The sequence below is a fragment of the Rattus norvegicus genome, chromosome 15 (assembly GCF_021556685.1).
Source record: "Rattus norvegicus strain SHRSP/BbbUtx chromosome 15, alternate assembly SHRSP_T2T, whole genome shotgun sequence".
Classification (NCBI taxonomy): domain Eukaryota; kingdom Metazoa; phylum Chordata; class Mammalia; order Rodentia; family Muridae; genus Rattus; species Rattus norvegicus.
Window position 1 is genome coordinate 18,064,824 of NC_141548.1, and position 18,825 is coordinate 18,083,648.

The window sequence follows — 18,825 nt, forward strand, 5'->3', positions numbered from 1 at the left end:
TTGAGTATTACATATTTAAAATGTATCCATATATTTGACATTTTTTAAACAAAAATGTATGTATCTTTTTCTGAAGACTTCTAGATTTCCCATTTGGACCATTTTGCGTTCCTTAAGGAGAGAAAGAACAATGTTGCACCACTTGCCATCTAAATAACTTCTCCATCTTTTATCCAAACGACAAAAGCTGATCATTGGTTTAAGACACTCAGGTAGCAGCCTCAGAATAGTCACTGCAATTGGTGGTCCCTTTGTCACCCAAGACCCCAAACTTTGCAAGCTTTATTAATAGGGCACACACACATATCCCTGACATTTCCTGCCCTGGGTATAAAGACGCCAGTGGGTTTGAAGCTCTGAGTTGATCATTTTGGAGTTGATAAAATACTTAGAGGATTTTGGCAGTGTTTACTTGACAGCTTGTAAAAGGGGAAACTTGTAAATGAAGTCAACTTCACAGACCTTTGGGATCCATTACGGCTAGAGATGCTCTTACCATGGAATTAGCCAGGACTTTTCATCATGGTTACCAGGTGATGAGTGATGAGCTGAGGCAGGGTATTTGCCGTTACCACACTCTTCCCTGATCTGCTTAGGCAATCACGTCCATCAGCATCCCCGGAAATGCAGAAACGTAACTTAGCTTCCTGTTCTCCTGTCACCCTCGTCAGCCTCATGATCACCGAGGATGGTTGAATTGACCTTTAACAAATGTAGCAGGAATCTGACCCAGAGTTTCGCAGTACTCTCAATGACTGTGTGCTCTTTACATTCTTTTCAATTTTCGGAGGCAACTTTCCTCCTCCAGGCTTGGGTCTGATTTGGTAGTTGGCTGTGGTAAGGCAAACAGACTTCTCCATTGTTCGGAGGCTCATCTCTTTCCAAGCTTCCCCAGTGCCAGGTCAGTACAAGGACTGAATAGTGACCTATGCGTCAGCTAATTTTGCTTTGTCATTTTGCTTTTTTGACTGAACAGATTTCTGAATATACATTTTATCTCAGTAGCTAACAAATTATTCTATCCATTTTCGCTTATATAATATAAAAGATTAAGTATGTACCTTCCCCCATTCAACCCTTTCCCTGATGTTGAACTGTTGGGTATTAACAGGTTTCCTGAGGTGTTTTAACTGTCTTTCCTAGCACTTGCATACACCTATGAGAATCACTCTTAGGTGGAAACTGGAAAACTGCCCTTAACCTCTAAGCCAAATTACACACACTACCTTTTGGGTCCACAGCCCAACAGCTGATAAGGGCTTGTTTGTTTGTTGTTTGTTTGTTTCCTTTTTTTCCCAAAGGTTAGGGTCAAAATATGAAACATATTTCTTGATAGCAAGAAATTATGGATAATACACATTTTAGAATATATTACATCAACTTGTATTAGAACTCAGTCATGTCCACATATAATGTCTGTTTCTGCTTGAGGTATCTGTTTTGTTTTGAGGTGATGTGAGAGACTCCAACAATCCTAAACTATTTGTTTTGTTCCTTCATAGATTATTTTAAAATTTGTATTTGTTTATTTTTATGTACATTGGTATTTTTCCTGCATTTATATATGTGTGAGGGCGTCAGATCTCTTAGAACAGGAGTTATAGACAGTGGGGAGAATTGAACACATGTCCTATGTAAGAGTTTCCAGTGCTCTTAACTGCTGACCCATCATCTCTGTAGGCCCCTTTATAGATAATTTTACTGTCTTTTCATCTACTGGTCTTAGAGGCAATTGAGAAGAAATATTATTACTGATTTACAACATTTAAAAATTTAAATAATCCATCAAGTGGCCATTTAGATATTGAATTCCTTTGCCATTATCGGTTTCTTTTCTATTATAAAAATTGATGTTTTTCTAGAGAGTTCAATGTGCCATGGTTTAATTTTTACCATCCTAAGATTATAACTAAGTTACCTGTTTTCACATATGTTGATTGGTTCTTAATGTTTATTTTGCTCTATTTTATCAAGTCTATTACATTCACTTAAATGTTATAATTAATAAACAAAGAGGAAGTTAATATATATCAAATATCTATCAAGTGTTAGCTTCCATGATTAGAATGATGTAAAACATAACACTTTCTTCTCCTTCTCTCTCTTTAATACTATTCATATTATAGATGAGAGTCTTACCTATTAAATCAACTACATTTAGGTAGCTGAGACATTAGAGAGTGCTGTGTTCAAGTTTTTATTAATCACCTAATTACTTATTAATTGAACAATTAATTAATCTTGCATTGCAGGCAATAGAATGATAGGCAAGCAGGCTACCACTAAACTATACCTCCATCCCAGACACATGGTCTTGTTAATGTAGGTCTCTGCTCTTTATATGCTCCCTGTAAGACAAATGTATAATGGCTTTGTTAAACATATTGATCTGTATATTTGGTTTCTAGAACACGTAGACATTATCAGGCATCCACGGAGATACAGAGGAAATAATTGGGCTTTGTTTTTTAAGTCCTTTATCTTTTAGTACTTTAGGAGAACCAATGGAGGCCAGGAAATCATTTTATTATGATAATGTACCTGCAAAGCACAGCAGAGTGAACTTATTTTGCTATTGTGGCCCAATCCACAATTTTGCACTCTGGATCTACGACTAATTTTTTGTGTAATTGATATTGGACAAATCATTTTATAACACTGAGTGTCATTTTCCTTATCACCTAAAGGTGATGAACAATACTGTGAAAGGTTAAAAGAAATACTTTTAAGCAATGTCCAGTGCAGTCCCCAGTACATAGTAACCTTACAAACACTTGTATCACTGCTAAAATTTGTGTAATATTATCCAGCTCAGGTTTTCCCTAAATAAGGAGCTAGGCTTTCTATGGGCACAAACTATGATCTTTATCCCACCAACAGTGGGGCACCTAGTTATCTCATTTATGCTGTGCATTTCTGGACCGAGCATCCTAGGAATGACCACTCCTGACATTTTCTAGATGACATGGCAAAAGACTGAATTTTCAGAATTATCAAACTATCAGCATCCTATGGCTTTCTGTCTATTCAAAACCAAAATCTACTAGGAAAGATATCTTCCTTTGGAAACCAGTTTAGTAGTTCAAACCATACGAGGCTAAGGAAAGAAAACACCATCATTTCTATATGTGAGTCAACCCCTCTTACAACAATTGTGTACTCATCTCCATTCTGCCTTTCTTATCATTGTCGATATAATACTGCATACTTGGTGGCAATTTTCTCCCTTAATCTTTTTTATCTTAGCTGTTAAATGTGCTATGATAACATCCAGTCTTTTGTATGAGATATACTGTGCTAATTCAGGAATACTTTACTGAAATAGTGTTTGATTTGGGTGTTGGCTCTTAACCATTCCTGACAGCATTTCGTGTATTTCCTTAGTTTAGAAACAGGTAATAGAGGTAATGTTTCCTCATTGGGGAAACATGAACATGCCTGTTATTATATGGGGAGATGACTCAGTTGGTAAAGCGCCTGCCTCACAAGCATGAGAACCAGAGTTCAGATCTCCTGTGCCTAGTAAAAAGATAAGCACTGTGGTGAATAGTGGTTGTTCCGGCACCAGAGAAGTAGAGCTAGGCATATTCCTGGAACTCCCTGAATAGCCAGGCTAGCCAAACTAGTGAGATCCTTTCAGAGACCCCTTTCACAAAAGGCACAGAGCAATGGAGGTAGACATCCAACATTGACCTCTGGGTTTCATGCACATAGGGCTGAACATGTGTGTACATTTATACACACAATGTATGTATGTATATATATAATATATTCATATACATACCTCTGCATGTGAGTGTGTTTGCCTGCACAAATACACACACACACACACACACACACATATACACACACAGAGAAAGAGAGAGAGAGAGAGAGAGAGAGAGAGAGAGCATTCCTGATTGCATTGATCATCATCTATATTTACTTCAAGATCTTGGCTGGCTTGAGTCTCGAACAGCTGTGACCACCATTACTAGCATTTATGAGGACATTCAGCTCATAATTGGTTCTTCAGCTTTAGCTTCTGCCTTTGCCTCCCTTCGGGGATATTATCTAAACCACTGTTTCTCCAAGTAGGCTTCCTAGTGCAGTGGGATTAATGGTATCACCTACCTGTTAGAACGGCAAACTCTCCACAGAATTCTAGAACTAGTGAATGGGAAGTTTGGTGGTGAGGTAAAAAAAAAATAATGTTAGCTTTTGATTTTAGCACACTGTCCTTGAGACACATCTAAACCCTCAAGATTGTTCTCACAGAGGCTTCTCTGACTTAACTGTTCACCTGCCCAGTAGATCATTGTTGTTCCTCATGGTTTGTTTTTCTAATTTACCGGTTACAGCTCGCAGCTACTGCGTCCGGAGAGATGGCCCAGTGGTTAACAGCACTGACAACTCTTTTGGAGGTCTTGAGTTCAATTCCCTGCAACCAACTACAGGGTGGCTTGGAACCATCTGTAATGTGACCCAATGCCCTCACCTGGTGTGTCTAAAGAGAGTGACAGTGTACTCACATACATAAAATAAATATATAAATCTTCAAAAAAACTAAAACCACAGCCACATCCTTATTTTTATTTTTTGGATACTTGAGTAGTATATATTTTCCCAACCAGCTTAATTCTTTTCTTTGCAATGCATCTCTGAGCCGGCAGCAGCATGGTTCTTGGCATGTGGCAGATATTAAATAAATATTTAAGCAAATGGATGAGTGAACACTCAGTTAATAGAAAGTGACTGAGGTTGTATTTCTTCTGATCTTCACTTTTTTTTTCCTTGTTTGCTGTATCGTTATTGATGTAGACAACCACACACTACCAGTTTCATAACTAATTTATCACCAGTTTATAGGAATAACTTATGAGCTACATAAAAGAGGCAGAGCAAGGGAGGTGCAGAGAGGAGAGGGAGCCCCCTGCCGTTAACTCGCTCTAGAGCTCTCAAATCCTGTGGCAATGTCTTTACCCTCATAGACAGTGCAGTTGCAGAAGCGACAGCTTGTAATTCATCTAGCATGTTCTCAGTGAGGATCTACCATGTAGTGGAATGAAATTGCATGGAACTTCTTTATTGAGATCTTCAACTCCACTAGCCAAGACATACCACCTCTCTGAGATACTCCCCTTGCTGTAGTTATTGACAGGGAAGTCACCTCCTGGCCCTGTCTTTCCCTTCTCAGGAGCCTTTCCTCTCTGCTTTGTTCCCCGTTCACTCATGTCTGGCACTCTTGTTCATGACCAAGCTCATGTTCACAGTTCCTGAATTCGTGCACTCAGTGATACCTTTCTTAGCTGCCTACTGTGTTCCTGCTCGCTTTTGTTCCGAATGTTTTCTTAAGGCCTAGAGAGAGTTCTTGGAGTCCAACAATTCTGCCTTCAGAATTGGAATGGACTCTTCTATAACCATCAGGAAGACAAAGGTTCTGTGTAGTTTTAACTTAGTCTGACACTGCAGTGCCTTACACCTTAGCAGGACAGGACTAGAAGCAGGGTGAACTATAACCCACAGAGGCCTGCCTCCAGTCACATACTATGTAGGTATGCTTTCTGCCCCAAAGATGAAACAAAGAAGAGAGAACCAATGATAGAGACCAAGTGTCCAACATGAGACTGTATATATGTTTATGTGCTTGCATGCATGCACGTATGTGTGGAATATGAGTGAGTGTGTGTATGTGTGTCTGTGCATATGTGTGTGCTGTGTATATGAATATGTGTGTATATGTGTGATGTATGTATGTGTATGTACATGTGTATGTGTGTATGTATGCATGTGTGTGTCTCCCTCTCTCTGTCTCTCTGTCTCTGTCTCTGTCTGTCTCTGTCTGTCTCTCTCTCTGTCTCTCTCTCTCTCTCTCTCTCTCTGTGTGTGTGTGTGTGTGTGTGGGTGTAATGGGGCAGATATGGCATTTTACATTCACAGTGACTCAAAAATCACCTGTCACATGAGTAAACCTGAGTGAGACTTTTATTTTCCTCTTTAACTTCAACTTTCTAGAGTTAATTCATCTATATTATGGAGATACTCACTCTTACATGGCATGAGGGTAAAGTGAAGTTTCCCAGATGCCTTTGGTGCCCGCTGTTGATTGATACTGAATACAGTTACAGTTGTCCCTGTGGAGACTATTGGAAACCTGAAGAGTAAGGGAAATTCATGCAAAGGCCACATCAAAGTAGATTTAAACCTTGTCAGGCAAAGAAAAACATTGATTATGAAACACATTAGGGAACCAATGTAGAACTGCCTTAATGTTTTGTTCTCACACGTGATTGAGAAAATCCTTGTTAGTGTACTGTCTAGAATGTAAGCTGCCACATGCCTTTCTCGCTCTTATGAGAGTCATAGTAAGGAAGTAATAATAAATGTATACTTTTTAAAGAGAACATTCCAGCTCTAAAAGTAAAGATAATGAAGATGTAATAACTTTCCTCTTATGTAAAAGAGAACAACAGGGAAGTTTTAAGTTCAAAGATGGCTTTGTGAAATAGGATTTATATATATTTCCTAGGAACCATCTAGCAGTATTACAGACGGAAAATATAGATTTACACAACTTTGGGAATACCTTCTACTAGAGCAGTGGTTCTCAACTTTCCTAGTGTTTGACCTTTTAATACAGTTCCTCATGTTGCAGTGACCCCTGTGGTAGTTTAAGTTTGGCCTCCATAGAGTCATGCGTTTGAAGGATTGACCCATAGGGAGTGGCGCTATTGGGAGGTGTGACCTTGTTGGAGGAAGTGTGTCCTGGTGGGAACAGGCTTTGAGATCTCCTGTGCTCAAGCCCCACCCATTGTAGCACTCCTTCGCTTCTGCTGCCTGCAGATCTGGATATAGAACTCTCAGCTCCTTCTCTAGCACCATGTCTGCCTGTAGGTTGCCATGGTTCTCATCATGTCAACAATGGACTGAAGCTCTGAAACTGTGAGCCAGCCCCAATTAAATGTTTCCCTTTATAAAAGTGGCTGTGGTCATGGGGTCTCTTCCCAGCAGTAAGGGACTAAGACAATCACCAAACATAAAATTACTTTTGTTCTATTACATAACTGAAATTTTGCTGTTACAAATAAACCATAATGTAAATTTTTGGGTTTGTTCTGATGGTTTTAGGCAATCCATATGACCCCAAATGACCTACATCATTTAACCCCAAAAGGCATAGCAATCCACCGGTTGAGAACTGTTTTATTAGAGAATTCAGCATTGCCATTTCTCCAAGTTCAAGCATGCCAGCAACAAGACATCTATAGCCTTTGTATGTCGCCCCAAATAACATAATGTGTGAGGTTTATTGAAATGATTTTGAGTTTTATAATGGCTGACTGACATATTTTGTCATAACCTAAAGCACACTTTTACATTTTTATACAAAATAGACCAACACACTCTTTGCCATTTGTTATGTGGAAAATAAACAGCATTCAGCTGAAAGACGCAACCCAGGAAGATCAGCCAGCTCCCTGCCAGCGGGTTTAGAATGCATTATACACAGTAATTACCAATGGCCCTGTAAACCCTACAGTGTTTGGCAAACTCCTCAATGTTTTTGTAAATGGCTCTGTTCCCTAGAAGTCTGTACTGCCCTCATGTAGCAGCAGGGTTATTGTCCTCCTGGACACATTAAGTGGATTATTTTCTTAGTCAGGGGAGAGAAGGTCATGAAAAATAATGTTCAGTTTTTCCCCCGCAGCAAACGCTGAGCTATTTAATAATGTTCAAGTGGAAATGAGAATGAGGACTAGCTTTTGCTTCTTAATAGAAATCAACTGTGATGAGGAGGAAGCTGGGCAAACTGAACCCATTGGCCTTAGGAGCTGATGGAAGCCTTTCTTAACTCATAAAGGATGCTGGCATCAGAGTTGTGCGTGGTGTGGTACTTGGGAGCTTATGGCCCCAGGATTCCTCACCACTGTATAAATACATCAATCCATTTTATGTACCTATATGAAGCTGATGCTTACCCCATCATCTCTTGCCAACTTAGTCTCTTTGATTGACATTTGGTATACAACCCAAGCTTCCTGCCTTTTTCTGGATTTTACAATCAATGAAGGAAAAGAACATTTCCTCCAAACATTTGCAAAGGCAAAATGTTTGAGTCTGTACTCTGATTACTCAATATTGGGAAGAGAAAGGTGTTGGTTGTTATGTTTGGAGAGATCACCTAAGCAAAGACAGTGCATATGAGCAAAAAAGTAAGATTTTATGAAAAGCTGCTTAGTATTTCAAAAAATTAATTTTAGGATCTCGAACCTTCCGTGTTTCTTGATTTTTTTTTAAAAAACAAAGCAATCATTTAGCTTACTAATTTGTATTATTAGAACAAAATGAAAGCTATAGTCTTCACCGTACATAGGAAAAATTGACTGTACTATTTTTATACAATTCTGTGCATAGTAGCCAATATGTATTTAAAGAGATTTCTAGCAAAATACGTTCTATATATGTCACCTGTTTTAAAATCAAAGTACAGTCTGAAAACTTTAGATGCTTATCTTGTCCCAATAGATCATTTAAAATGCTTTCTTGCTTTTTCTCCCCTAAGACCTTGTGAAAATTTACTGATAATTACAAGAGAGGATTAAGTTAACTCCTGTCATCTTGAATATAAAAATGTCCAATGTAGCCACCTAGTCTGTCTTCTTTTTCTCTTAACTTAGACCGTCTCTTCTTTGGTCCTTTGTGGAACTCCTCATGTGTCCTGTGACATATTGGAGGATCGTTTGGGTATATGCCCAGGAGATATATAGTTGAGTCCAATTTTCTGAGGAACCACCAGACTGATTTCCAGAGTGCAATCCCACCAACAATGGAAGAGTGTTCCCTTTTCTCCACATCCTTACCAGCATCTGCTGTCACCTGAGTTTTTGATCTTAGTCATTCTTACTGGTGTGAGGTGGATTCTCAAGATTTGTATTGATTTGCATTTCCATGATGATTAAGAATATCGAACACTTCTTTAAGTGCTTCTCAGCCATTTAAGATTCCTCAGTTGAATGAAGTCTCTGTTTAGCTCTGCACCCCATTTTTAATAGGGTTATTTGGTTCTCTGGAGTCTAATCTCTTGAGTTCTTTGTATATTTTGGATGTTAGCCTTCTATCAGATATAGGGTTGGTAAAGATCTTTTCCCAATTTGTGGATTACCATTTTGTCCTATTGACAGTGTCCTTTATCTTACAGAAGCTTTTTAATTTTATGAAGTCCCATTTGTCAATTCTTGATCTTAGAGCATAAGCCATTGGTGTTCTTTTCAGGAAATTTTCCCCTGTGACAATGTGTTCAAAGTTCTTTCCCATTCTCTCTTCTATTAGATCCATCATATCTGGTTTTATGTGGTGTTTATGTTCTTGATCCACTTGGACTTGAGCTTTGTACAAAGATATAAGAATTGGTCGATTTGCATTCTTCTACATACTCACCACTAGGTGAACCAGCATCATTTGGTTGAAAATGCTGACTTAATTCCACTGTATTGCTTTGGCTCTTTTGTCAAAGATCAAGTGACCATAGCTGTGTGGGTTCATCCTGCTGATCTGGGCATGGGAGTTCTTTCCATCTTCTGGAGTCTTCTTCAATTTATTTCTTCAGAGACTTGAAGTTCTTGTTACACAAAGTTTCACTTGCTTGGTTAGAGTCACAGCAAGCTATTTTATATTGCCTGTGACTATTGTGAAGGGTGTCATTTCTGTAATTTTTTCTCAGCTTGTTTATCCTTTGAGTGGAGGAAGCCTACTGATTTGTTTGAGATCAGGTCCTGCTATGCTGTCTGTACTGTACTTTGACTTTGCATTTCCTGCCTCACCTTGTCACGTGGATAGCATGCTGGGTAAAAATCTACCGCTCAACTATAGTCCAGTATCTCTGGTGGAATATAAGTCTCTGCATAGAAAAATCACGATATCAACAAACAAAAGTAAATAATTACTTTCCCTCCCCCATTTTTGATCCATTTCATTTCCTTTTCTTACATTCCAATCTAATGTCATTTATTTCTTGTGTGTAAGTGTTTTGCCTATATGTATGAATGTGTACCACAGTGTACCAGATGCTACTAGAGGCCAGAACAAAGTGTTTGGTCACCTGAAACTGAAGATATGGATGGTTTGAGTTATTATTTGGCTGCTGGAAAACAAACTCAGGTCCTCTGTAAGTCCAACAATGGTTCTTCACTACTGAGCCACAGCTCCAGCCCCAGTTATTTTGATCTAAACTTCCAGTATTATGTATGCTCAACAGAAACACGAGATGCCCGTTCTCTTATTTCTGAGTTTTACCAGGTTAGGAGTGGCAAAGATGGGTTTTATTGTGTTGGAATATTTTCTTTCTGTGTCTGCTTTATTGAAAGCAAATTTTAATCATGAAAGGATATTGAATTCTGTCTGTACATTTCCTGCGTCTCGTAAAATGATTATATGAAGCACAGTATAAATGGATTTGCATACAATGAGTAACTCTTACATTCCATAGGGTAGATTTTTAAATATTAATTTTATTTTTCATCATGTGTATATGTATGTCTGTGCCATGAGTGTGTGGGTCCTGGAGAGAGCAAAGGAGGATATTCTCCTAACTCGCCACAGGTTGATTCCAATTGTCTCTTCCTTCTTTGGTCAGATAGGTAACATGTTGATAGTTTCCACTTATCATAGGTTATCTAATCCGTTAGGGTGTAATTGTTTCAGAATCTCCTATAATCTGCGTTATTCCTACAGTATTACTCCTGTTGCATCTTCTTTCCAATTTCTTTAATTTTCTCTCCTGTTTTATAATTATTCTGATGGAAGATCTGTTGACTTTGGTTATATTTTCAAAGAGACACCAAGTGCCTCCAACAGGTGGAGACATTTTTATAATATCCCTTTAAGCTTCTCATCGCCCTTGTCTTTTCCTTGGGGACTCCCATACTGTGTACATGTTGGCGGTACTGCACACAGCCATTATCCTCCTTCACCTCCATTCTGTCTTCCTTTTCTTCCAGCTTGCTGGTTTGAAATGTCCTGCTATCGTCTCTGCTAACTCTGTCTTTCACGTGACTATGTCTACTATTAAGTGCCCTATTGAATTTTATTCTTGACCTTTACTATATTCTACAGCCGTGGAATGTCTCTCCAGTCCTTTATCATACTTCTATTTTGTTATCAGATTTATAACTTTATACATGTATTATTTCCATGCTTTCATTTATCTGCTCACGTGTTATTTCTTAGAATTCCCTATCTGGACAGGATTGTTTGCACATCTGACCTTTAGAGCCTCTTTTCTCTCTTTTTTCCTTCCTTTCTGTTTGTTTGTTTGTCTTTTTTTTTTTTTACCAAATGGTCTTTTATTGAAATGTCTTCTCTTGTCACTACTCAAAAGCTGGACATTCCACTGTACCACTGATGTTGTTGTTTATGATGTCATGAGATGGTGGGACTCACATTGCAGACCACAGGCTGTGCAGTCCCCAGGATCTCCTGCAGACTGATGCTGCATTTGTTGGCAGTGCTGACAATCTTATCAACAGTGACATTATCACTGTGCTTAATGTTCTATTTCTATCTGTCTCTTGGCTCCTTGAGGGCTTTTATGATCAGGCCGAGGGCACCACCTCATTGGGACCTGTCTGGTTGGAGTGCTCCATCTCACTCTAATGTGAGCTTTCCAGTCGCTTATTACCTTGGGAATGTCATCACCAACTTTTTGTGGAGACGGACCCAGGGGACCTCTCTTGGTGGCCAAGGCAGATGTGGCATCAACCTCACCTCAGCTATACCTCAGGTATCTGCTTTTAATCTCATTGGACTCGAGCTTGGGCCAGCAAAGTGGAGGCCACCATCAGTTGAGCCTGGATTTGGGATGATTGGAGAGAGTTTTATGCTATCACCTCCCCGAACTGAAAGCTGATATTTACTAGGCACATGCGTTTCAAACCTGATATTCTATGAAGCTTTTTGCTTTCCTGTCATTGATTTTCCACTACTTGTTAGAATTATTAAGAATTAATATGGTACTTTTGCTGTTATTTGTTCATTTTTTTGTTGTTCAGATTCCCCATGATTTGAAGTTGAATTTAGAAACTTGCTTCATATTTAATGCTCTTTAATCTGTTAAACTGATGAATTATCTCTGCTTTGAAACATCGTGAATATTCTTGATAGTGCTTCATATATTGACTGAGGAGAAAAGCTAGAAAAATAGAAGTTTAATACTGTATTGGATGACCTAAGATGACTAAATGCATTGCTTTGTTGGGAAAACTGAATGTTTTATATTATTAGTATATTTTTGATGTTAATTACTGTTTATTTGTTTTAACTGTGAAATGAATTGTTTTTGAGTGATAAATATCTCATATATATGTATATACATATCATTTCATATATATATATGTATATATATATATATATATATATAATTTTTTTCAAGCCCATGCTCTGATAATGGGAATTGATCTTCTTTCTGAGGTCAGATGCCAGGGTAGAACTGAATCAATATTAAAGTCATATTTTTTTCAATTTATATAGTATCAATAACACCATTAGATCTTAGGAAATGCCAAATTGATAAACAGATGGTCATTTGGCCCAGAGGACTGACTTCACTTTGCATTATCAGTTCGTCATCTCAACCCCTGACCCTCCTTTTCTTCTATGGGTCTGCCTGGCTTAATCTTTTTTATGTTCCATCATACCGTGACTCTTCCTTGAAACTTTTTTTCCCTTCACTGTCTTTCATCCATAAGATTCCTCAAATGTTCTTCCCTTTGTGTATCCAGACTCACTGGCTTTTACAAGTAGTAGACTTTTAGGCTACGCATTTTCTATAACGCAGAGCTACCATTTAATACAATAGGTTCCTGGATTGAGCATTCCAGGAACCATTTGAAGATGCAATTTATTTGGAATAAAAAATAAAATAAAACAATAAAATACTCATGTTGGAAAGCAAAGTTTGTCCTCATTTTAAAATTCACTCTCAGGGGAGGAATTGTGTGGAAATTTGACAGCATGTCCAAGATATTTAGTTGACTCGAACACAATGGCTTAGAATGTAACGGACATAGCTTACTTGAAGTGAATTTTCTAGAATAAATATGCATTGCATTTCAGGGAGATGCTGTTGAAAGACTTGAGATCTTTCCCCTTGGTGTTCTTTAAAATGAAGCATGTGCTGCCATTGGTAATTCCTCTGTTTCTCTGTTTCTGATGTTTGAGAGTTGAAACCCGAGTAACTCACAGCAGGTTCAGCAGATCCCAGGGCTGTTTCTGTGGAACTTTCTGCCTATCAAAAATTCACCAAGGGAAAGAGAAATGTGGAGGTGCTATTATATGTATGCACATGCTTCTTTACTCACGACTATATATGTTTCTGTATGTATGCTGCTCTTGGCTGTTTTCTTGATGCAGAAGTTACAGTCCACATACATTTGAAGGATTTTTTTGAGGTAGAATTATTTGCCAATCTTCACAGGTAAGCTGGCATGTAGGAGGCAGCAGTAGCAGTAGCAGCAACAGTGACAGTCTTCCAGTATCTCAAATTATTACCTTCCTCAACATAATTGTCTTTAAAGCCAGTAGTTCAAGTGTAAAATGGGTAAGTAGTTAAGTGAAAGGGGGAGAGATTTGTGCCAATCATGTGATTTTTTAATAGTAATCTACTATTTTACAAGCAACAAGATTGCATATAGACATAGACTCCATTTACCTTAAGCAGAAAAGAAGGAAGGATGAAATGAAGGAAGGGAAGAAGGAAAGAAGGAAGAAAGAGAGGGAGGGACAGCAAGGGAAGGAAAAAGAAGGAAGAAGGTTGTTGATTCAGTATCAGCTAAGGGGAGAAGAGTGATTCGGGAGGACGTACAGCAAGCAGGATAGACTGGAAGCTGCTGATAGGAAGGTGCTATTCAGAGCCTTGTGAGGAAACATCATTCAGACTGTCTCCCAGTTCTTTTTTTCTTTCAGATATTCTAACCAAGAACCAGATCAGAGAGAGAGAGAGAGAGAGACAGAGACAGAGACAGAGACAGAGACAGAGACACAGAGAGAAAGAGACAGAGACAGAGACACAGAGAGAGATACACACAGAGACAGAGACAGGGACACAGAGAGAGAGAGACAGAGACACAGAGACAGAGACACAGAGACAGAGAATTGAGTTGGCTTAAATTGTGAATGCACTTGGTCTTGTCTGGGACACATCTTATCTAACCATTTGCTACCAATAGAAAACAGGATTTCCTGATACTTGATACTTCATGGAGAAATGGAGAGTCATGTGTAATGGACCCTGGACACAGCAACATGAATGTATACTTCCACATCTTTCTTGGGACTCACCTTCTCCATAGTATCTGACGGCGACTGCGAAATGAAAGCACATATTGAAATTGATCTTTACATGACAATGAATAAGTGGATCCACAAAACAAACAGTAAAAGCAAGTGATAAAGAAAGGAAGCTAGTAAGTGAAATTGATTTATATGAAGGGCTGTGCCTCCTCTTCACTGTCCTACAAGCCGCAGGACAGAATCAGTGGCAGTGTTGACTCCAACAGTCTGCCCTGGCTGCTGTAATAGGTTTCAGCCATGCTCTGCTTTATTGCATTTTGGACAAAGAGGAGGAAAAAATGCACTTGAGTTTGCATGTAGGAGCACCTAGTTCTTAAAGTTAGGAGATTACAGTTAGGAGATCTTGAAAGAAAGCATTCTTGATAGGATAAAAGGACTTTAATTCGTTGCTGTTAGCATTATACCTCAACATGTACTTCTTATGTCCTGTCTCTGTGCTTTTGAGTGAATCTGTTTCCTAAACCATGATATAGCAACATTCTTCTTTCCCAAGAATATTCTCAGTACCAGAGCATACAGGATAATAATCACCCATTTTTAGGACATTTAGCACAGTATCTCACAGATCTGTAACATGTGAAGGTTGATGTTGACTTTTGTAAGAAAATGACTGTTAACAAATGTCTGGTAATAATTAAGTCCTTACTCCGAGCCAGTCTTGGTGAGTTTTGTGTTTTGTTATCTTACCTCTCACCATTTAACGTCTGCAACTTGCCAATAGTTGCTGCCATGATATCTAGGTTTGGAATGGTGAAAAGTCATCTTTGGCTGGAGAGAGGTGAGATTAGCCCAGACCAGTGACTTTCAATCTTAAAACTACTGATGGGTGTCAAGAGGCTTGTCTATGCATGGTTTAGTGCAATTTAGGACTCTAATTATTGTGTGTAATTGCCATTTTCCCACTTTGACAGTAAAAATTATTTCCAAAGATCAGTAGATATTCCTATGAGGATGTAAGTGGAAGCAAGATGATGCTGGCTGAAAACTGCTAGCCTAGTTAGGTGGTCACACACACACACACACACACACACACACACGGGGGGGGGGATGGAGGCGAGGGGGAGTGACGTTACACCCATGCTTTGGGGCCTCAGACTTAATGAAAAGAAAACAGGCAGAACACCCATGCTCTTCTGTCCCTGTTTCCTGACTAGGAAGCAATGTGAGCAGCTATTCACACTCCTACCACTGTGTCTTCCCAGCCTTGAATGGAACATAAACCCGTGAGCCCACATAAGCCCTCCATTCTTTCCTTAAGTTGGTTTTCCAGGTATTTTGTTATAGCAGCAAGAAGTAGTTCATACTGGCAGTATACAATATTGCCCCCTATATTCAACCAGACCCTTCTTAGGTTCAGCAAATCTGAAGGCCAATGTGTTGTAAAAGCCAAGCACTACAGCAGGTACTGGAAATGCAGAGGAAAGACCTAGGCTTACCTCAGTGGAGCCCCCTACCATAGTCATGTAGAATGACTATCTGACAGCCATTTCATAATGAGAATAAAAACAGCTGTTGCTAAAAGTGACATATAGGAGCCTGTGAATTGACTGAAGGAGAGCCATTGACAGTTCCAACATTGGCTTAAATATAAGCATGTTTTTTTTTTCCTATGTCAGAAAGAGGGACTTGGGTTCTCCTGTATCTTGACAGAACTTAGAGAAAATACTTGGTGACTGGAAATAATAAGTTTTTCTTGGCTCTCCTATCAGAAAAATGCAAATATTTGTGGTCCTTCGTTTATGTTGTAAACACTCTGTCAAGTTCTTAGGATTGGAAAGTATGAGTCAGTTTTGTTTGTTTTGTTTTGTTTTGTTTGTTTCTTGGTTTGTTCTAAAGGTTTGCAGTGCACTAAAGGTCATTTTGCTGGGTAAATGCCCTTGATTTTATCACTGCTGGCATTTTTGATCTTGCCCATGGAGTTCTAATCTTGGTTATCATTGCTTTCTTAAATGGAGTCTAACAGTTGAAATTTCTCTCCTAGAATATTAAAAAAAAATAGCCCCCAAGTAAGCCCCATTCAATTTTATTTACATTATTAGAAGAAACATTTATTAAGGAGACTTTTTTAAAAGTGGTTAACTAGAGTAATAATTCACTTTTATTGATTTTTAAACATTTAATATTCTTTAATAGGTATATTGTTAATACAAATATTTAGCTATAAGTCACTCTTAAAGAATTCCTTGTAACCATGTGGCTCTGTAAGTGTCATCCATTGTCCTTGCTCCCGGAGCCCTCTGCAGCTAACTACCTCCACTTTTCAACATGGCATCTTAAGTACTGCCAGGGATGCTTAAGTGCCAGTGCCCTTGGTGCTCCAGTCACAGATATACACATTCATTTCCAGAGATGGCACTGGGTGGCTCTCTGGAATGGACATTAAGTACGGCTGAGGTCAGGGTCTGTGAAAGCAAACCCAAGCATCTTCAGGTTGCGAAATGAGTTTTTAAAATTGCCTGAAGACCAACCTTCTAATTGCTTTCCCTCTTTGCCAGCCTCTGTGGCTGTAATTCTGCTTTTTCAGACTGTCACTTCAATGCCTCCTTTCCTGTCTTTGTCTACCTAGGCTTTTGTCTTGAAAGGAAGTAAGTGCCTCTTCAGGAAATCTTCGTGGTAGGCTCCCATTATGCTCTGTGTAGATGAGAGTGTTTCCTTTGTGTGCTAAAGCAGGGATCCTCTCTAAACCATTGCATGATACTATAGATGCCTGTAAAATCAGAACAGAGCTCTGGGCAAGAGCATCCCTAGACAAAGGTGGTCCTTGAAAAGAGGTAATTGTTCCATGTGTTGATATGACAGTGAGTGAAACTTGCCGAGACAGTGGGCCACGGTGCCGTTCTTTTCATTTTGTAGACTGAACAGCCTCTTCATACCAAGTACCATGCTTACCAGTGAAGAGTCAGTGAAGTTCCCCAGCCTTCAGGGAACTGAGGCTCTTGTTTTGTTTTAGCCTCTTTATAGTCCTTGGGGACTCTTGCTGTTTTGTTGAAGGTAAAATATTCTTCTTTCTAAACCAAGTTTCTGAAACTTAGGTTAATATGAAAATAAGAATCTGTCAGAAATATGAGGTATATTATTATTGGAAGAGGGATTTGGTGAGTGAAGCAAATTACTAATCACTTTTGCAAATCAAGTTTGATTTGTCCCCCTAAAGGACTTGGGCAATTTGTAGAACTGATGATGTCTTCTATAAGGTACATGATAGAGCCAAATTATGTAGTTTTGCCAAAGTCAGTAGTTATACCTAATGTTTATAGTAATGACTGTCATGGTCACAAAATTCGAGCAAGGTAATTGGAAGCCACAAGAGAATGTGAGGAGCCTTGCAGTGTCATGGCTGACTTCTGTCACTGTGTGCTCCTTGGAAAACTTTCTCTCTCCCCATCCCCCCCCCTTTTTTTTTGAAACTGATTGCAAGTTATTCTTAGTGTTAGACAGGAAAACAAAGCCCATGAATGACAAGACCAAATGCACTTTACCCCACTGTTTTGAATAAGGCTTGATGTGGATGTCCAGGGATTTTCTTTTTCTTTGAAAACCCTTCTGTAAGTAGAATGCAAGATGCTAAAGATCAGGAGATGGGAGGAGTCAGAGTGCTGTGGGAAACAATAGCCCCTTAATAAGACTCTTGGTAATCAGGCAGGCCTTTGTTGTCTGTAGTTAGGGATGGGGAGGGACAGGCTGACCATTCTGAGGTTGCTGTCATCACAGACTGGCACGTTTCTAATTACCCATGAAATGAAGGCTTCGGAGCAGAAATGGCCACAGCACTCAGCCACTTGGGTATCTGATTAAGGCCAGCAAGCCTTGGAAAGACCAATCTGTGACATTGCGCTGATCTAAAATCTTTTTCCAGACTCATTTGAACTATTTTTTACTCATTTCCTTTTGCCTTTTCTATCCATGCTACTCACCCCTCTCCTCCTTTTTTTGTACACAAATTCTTGATTTGTTAGGTGAGAAACCCAGTACCTAGGATTTAAGAGATGGTGGTTTTACCAGTAACACTCTCATTTTCTTGTGTATTGTCTGTATGATCTGGGAATGCTTCCTCCATGCTGAGCAAGTGCTCCACCACTGAGCCATGCCCTCTACCCAGGGGAAGATTCAAGTCTTAGAAGAGTTCAGAGCTGAAATTGTAGAAAAACACTGGATACTAGCCTGGAGAAGAGCCAGGCCCCACCATAAACATGGAGGGTAGAAAGCTACCTAAGGGCTGAGCTATACTAAGAGATCCTAAGAAGGTCATAGAAAAAGACAAAATCCCTCTCTTCTCTCCTTTTAGGCGCTACCTTGTAGCTAATATTTCCCAGGGGATGGGGATTTCGCTCAGTGGTAGAGTGCTTGCTAGGCCCTGAAAAAAAAATATTTCCTGTTGCCTGGACCTAAGCAAAAGTTTTGGGAAAAGGAGTCAGCTACAGGCTTGTCTGAGTCACATATTCAGATATTGTTTCTAAAAAAATAAAATACTTAGCCACTGTGACTTTTCACATGGTCCTG

The 18,825-nt window shown here is 39.1% G+C and overlaps 1 protein-coding gene and 1 pseudogene across 11 annotated transcripts in view; one reads left to right on the plus strand and one right to left on the minus strand.

Moving 5' to 3' along the window:
• Fhit (fragile histidine triad diadenosine triphosphatase) overlaps positions 1-18,825 on the plus strand; it is a 1,549,291-nt gene that overhangs the window by 807,811 nt on the left and 722,655 nt on the right.
• Positions 11,346-14,322, minus strand: Rpl12-ps11 (ribosomal protein L12, pseudogene 11; annotated as a pseudogene).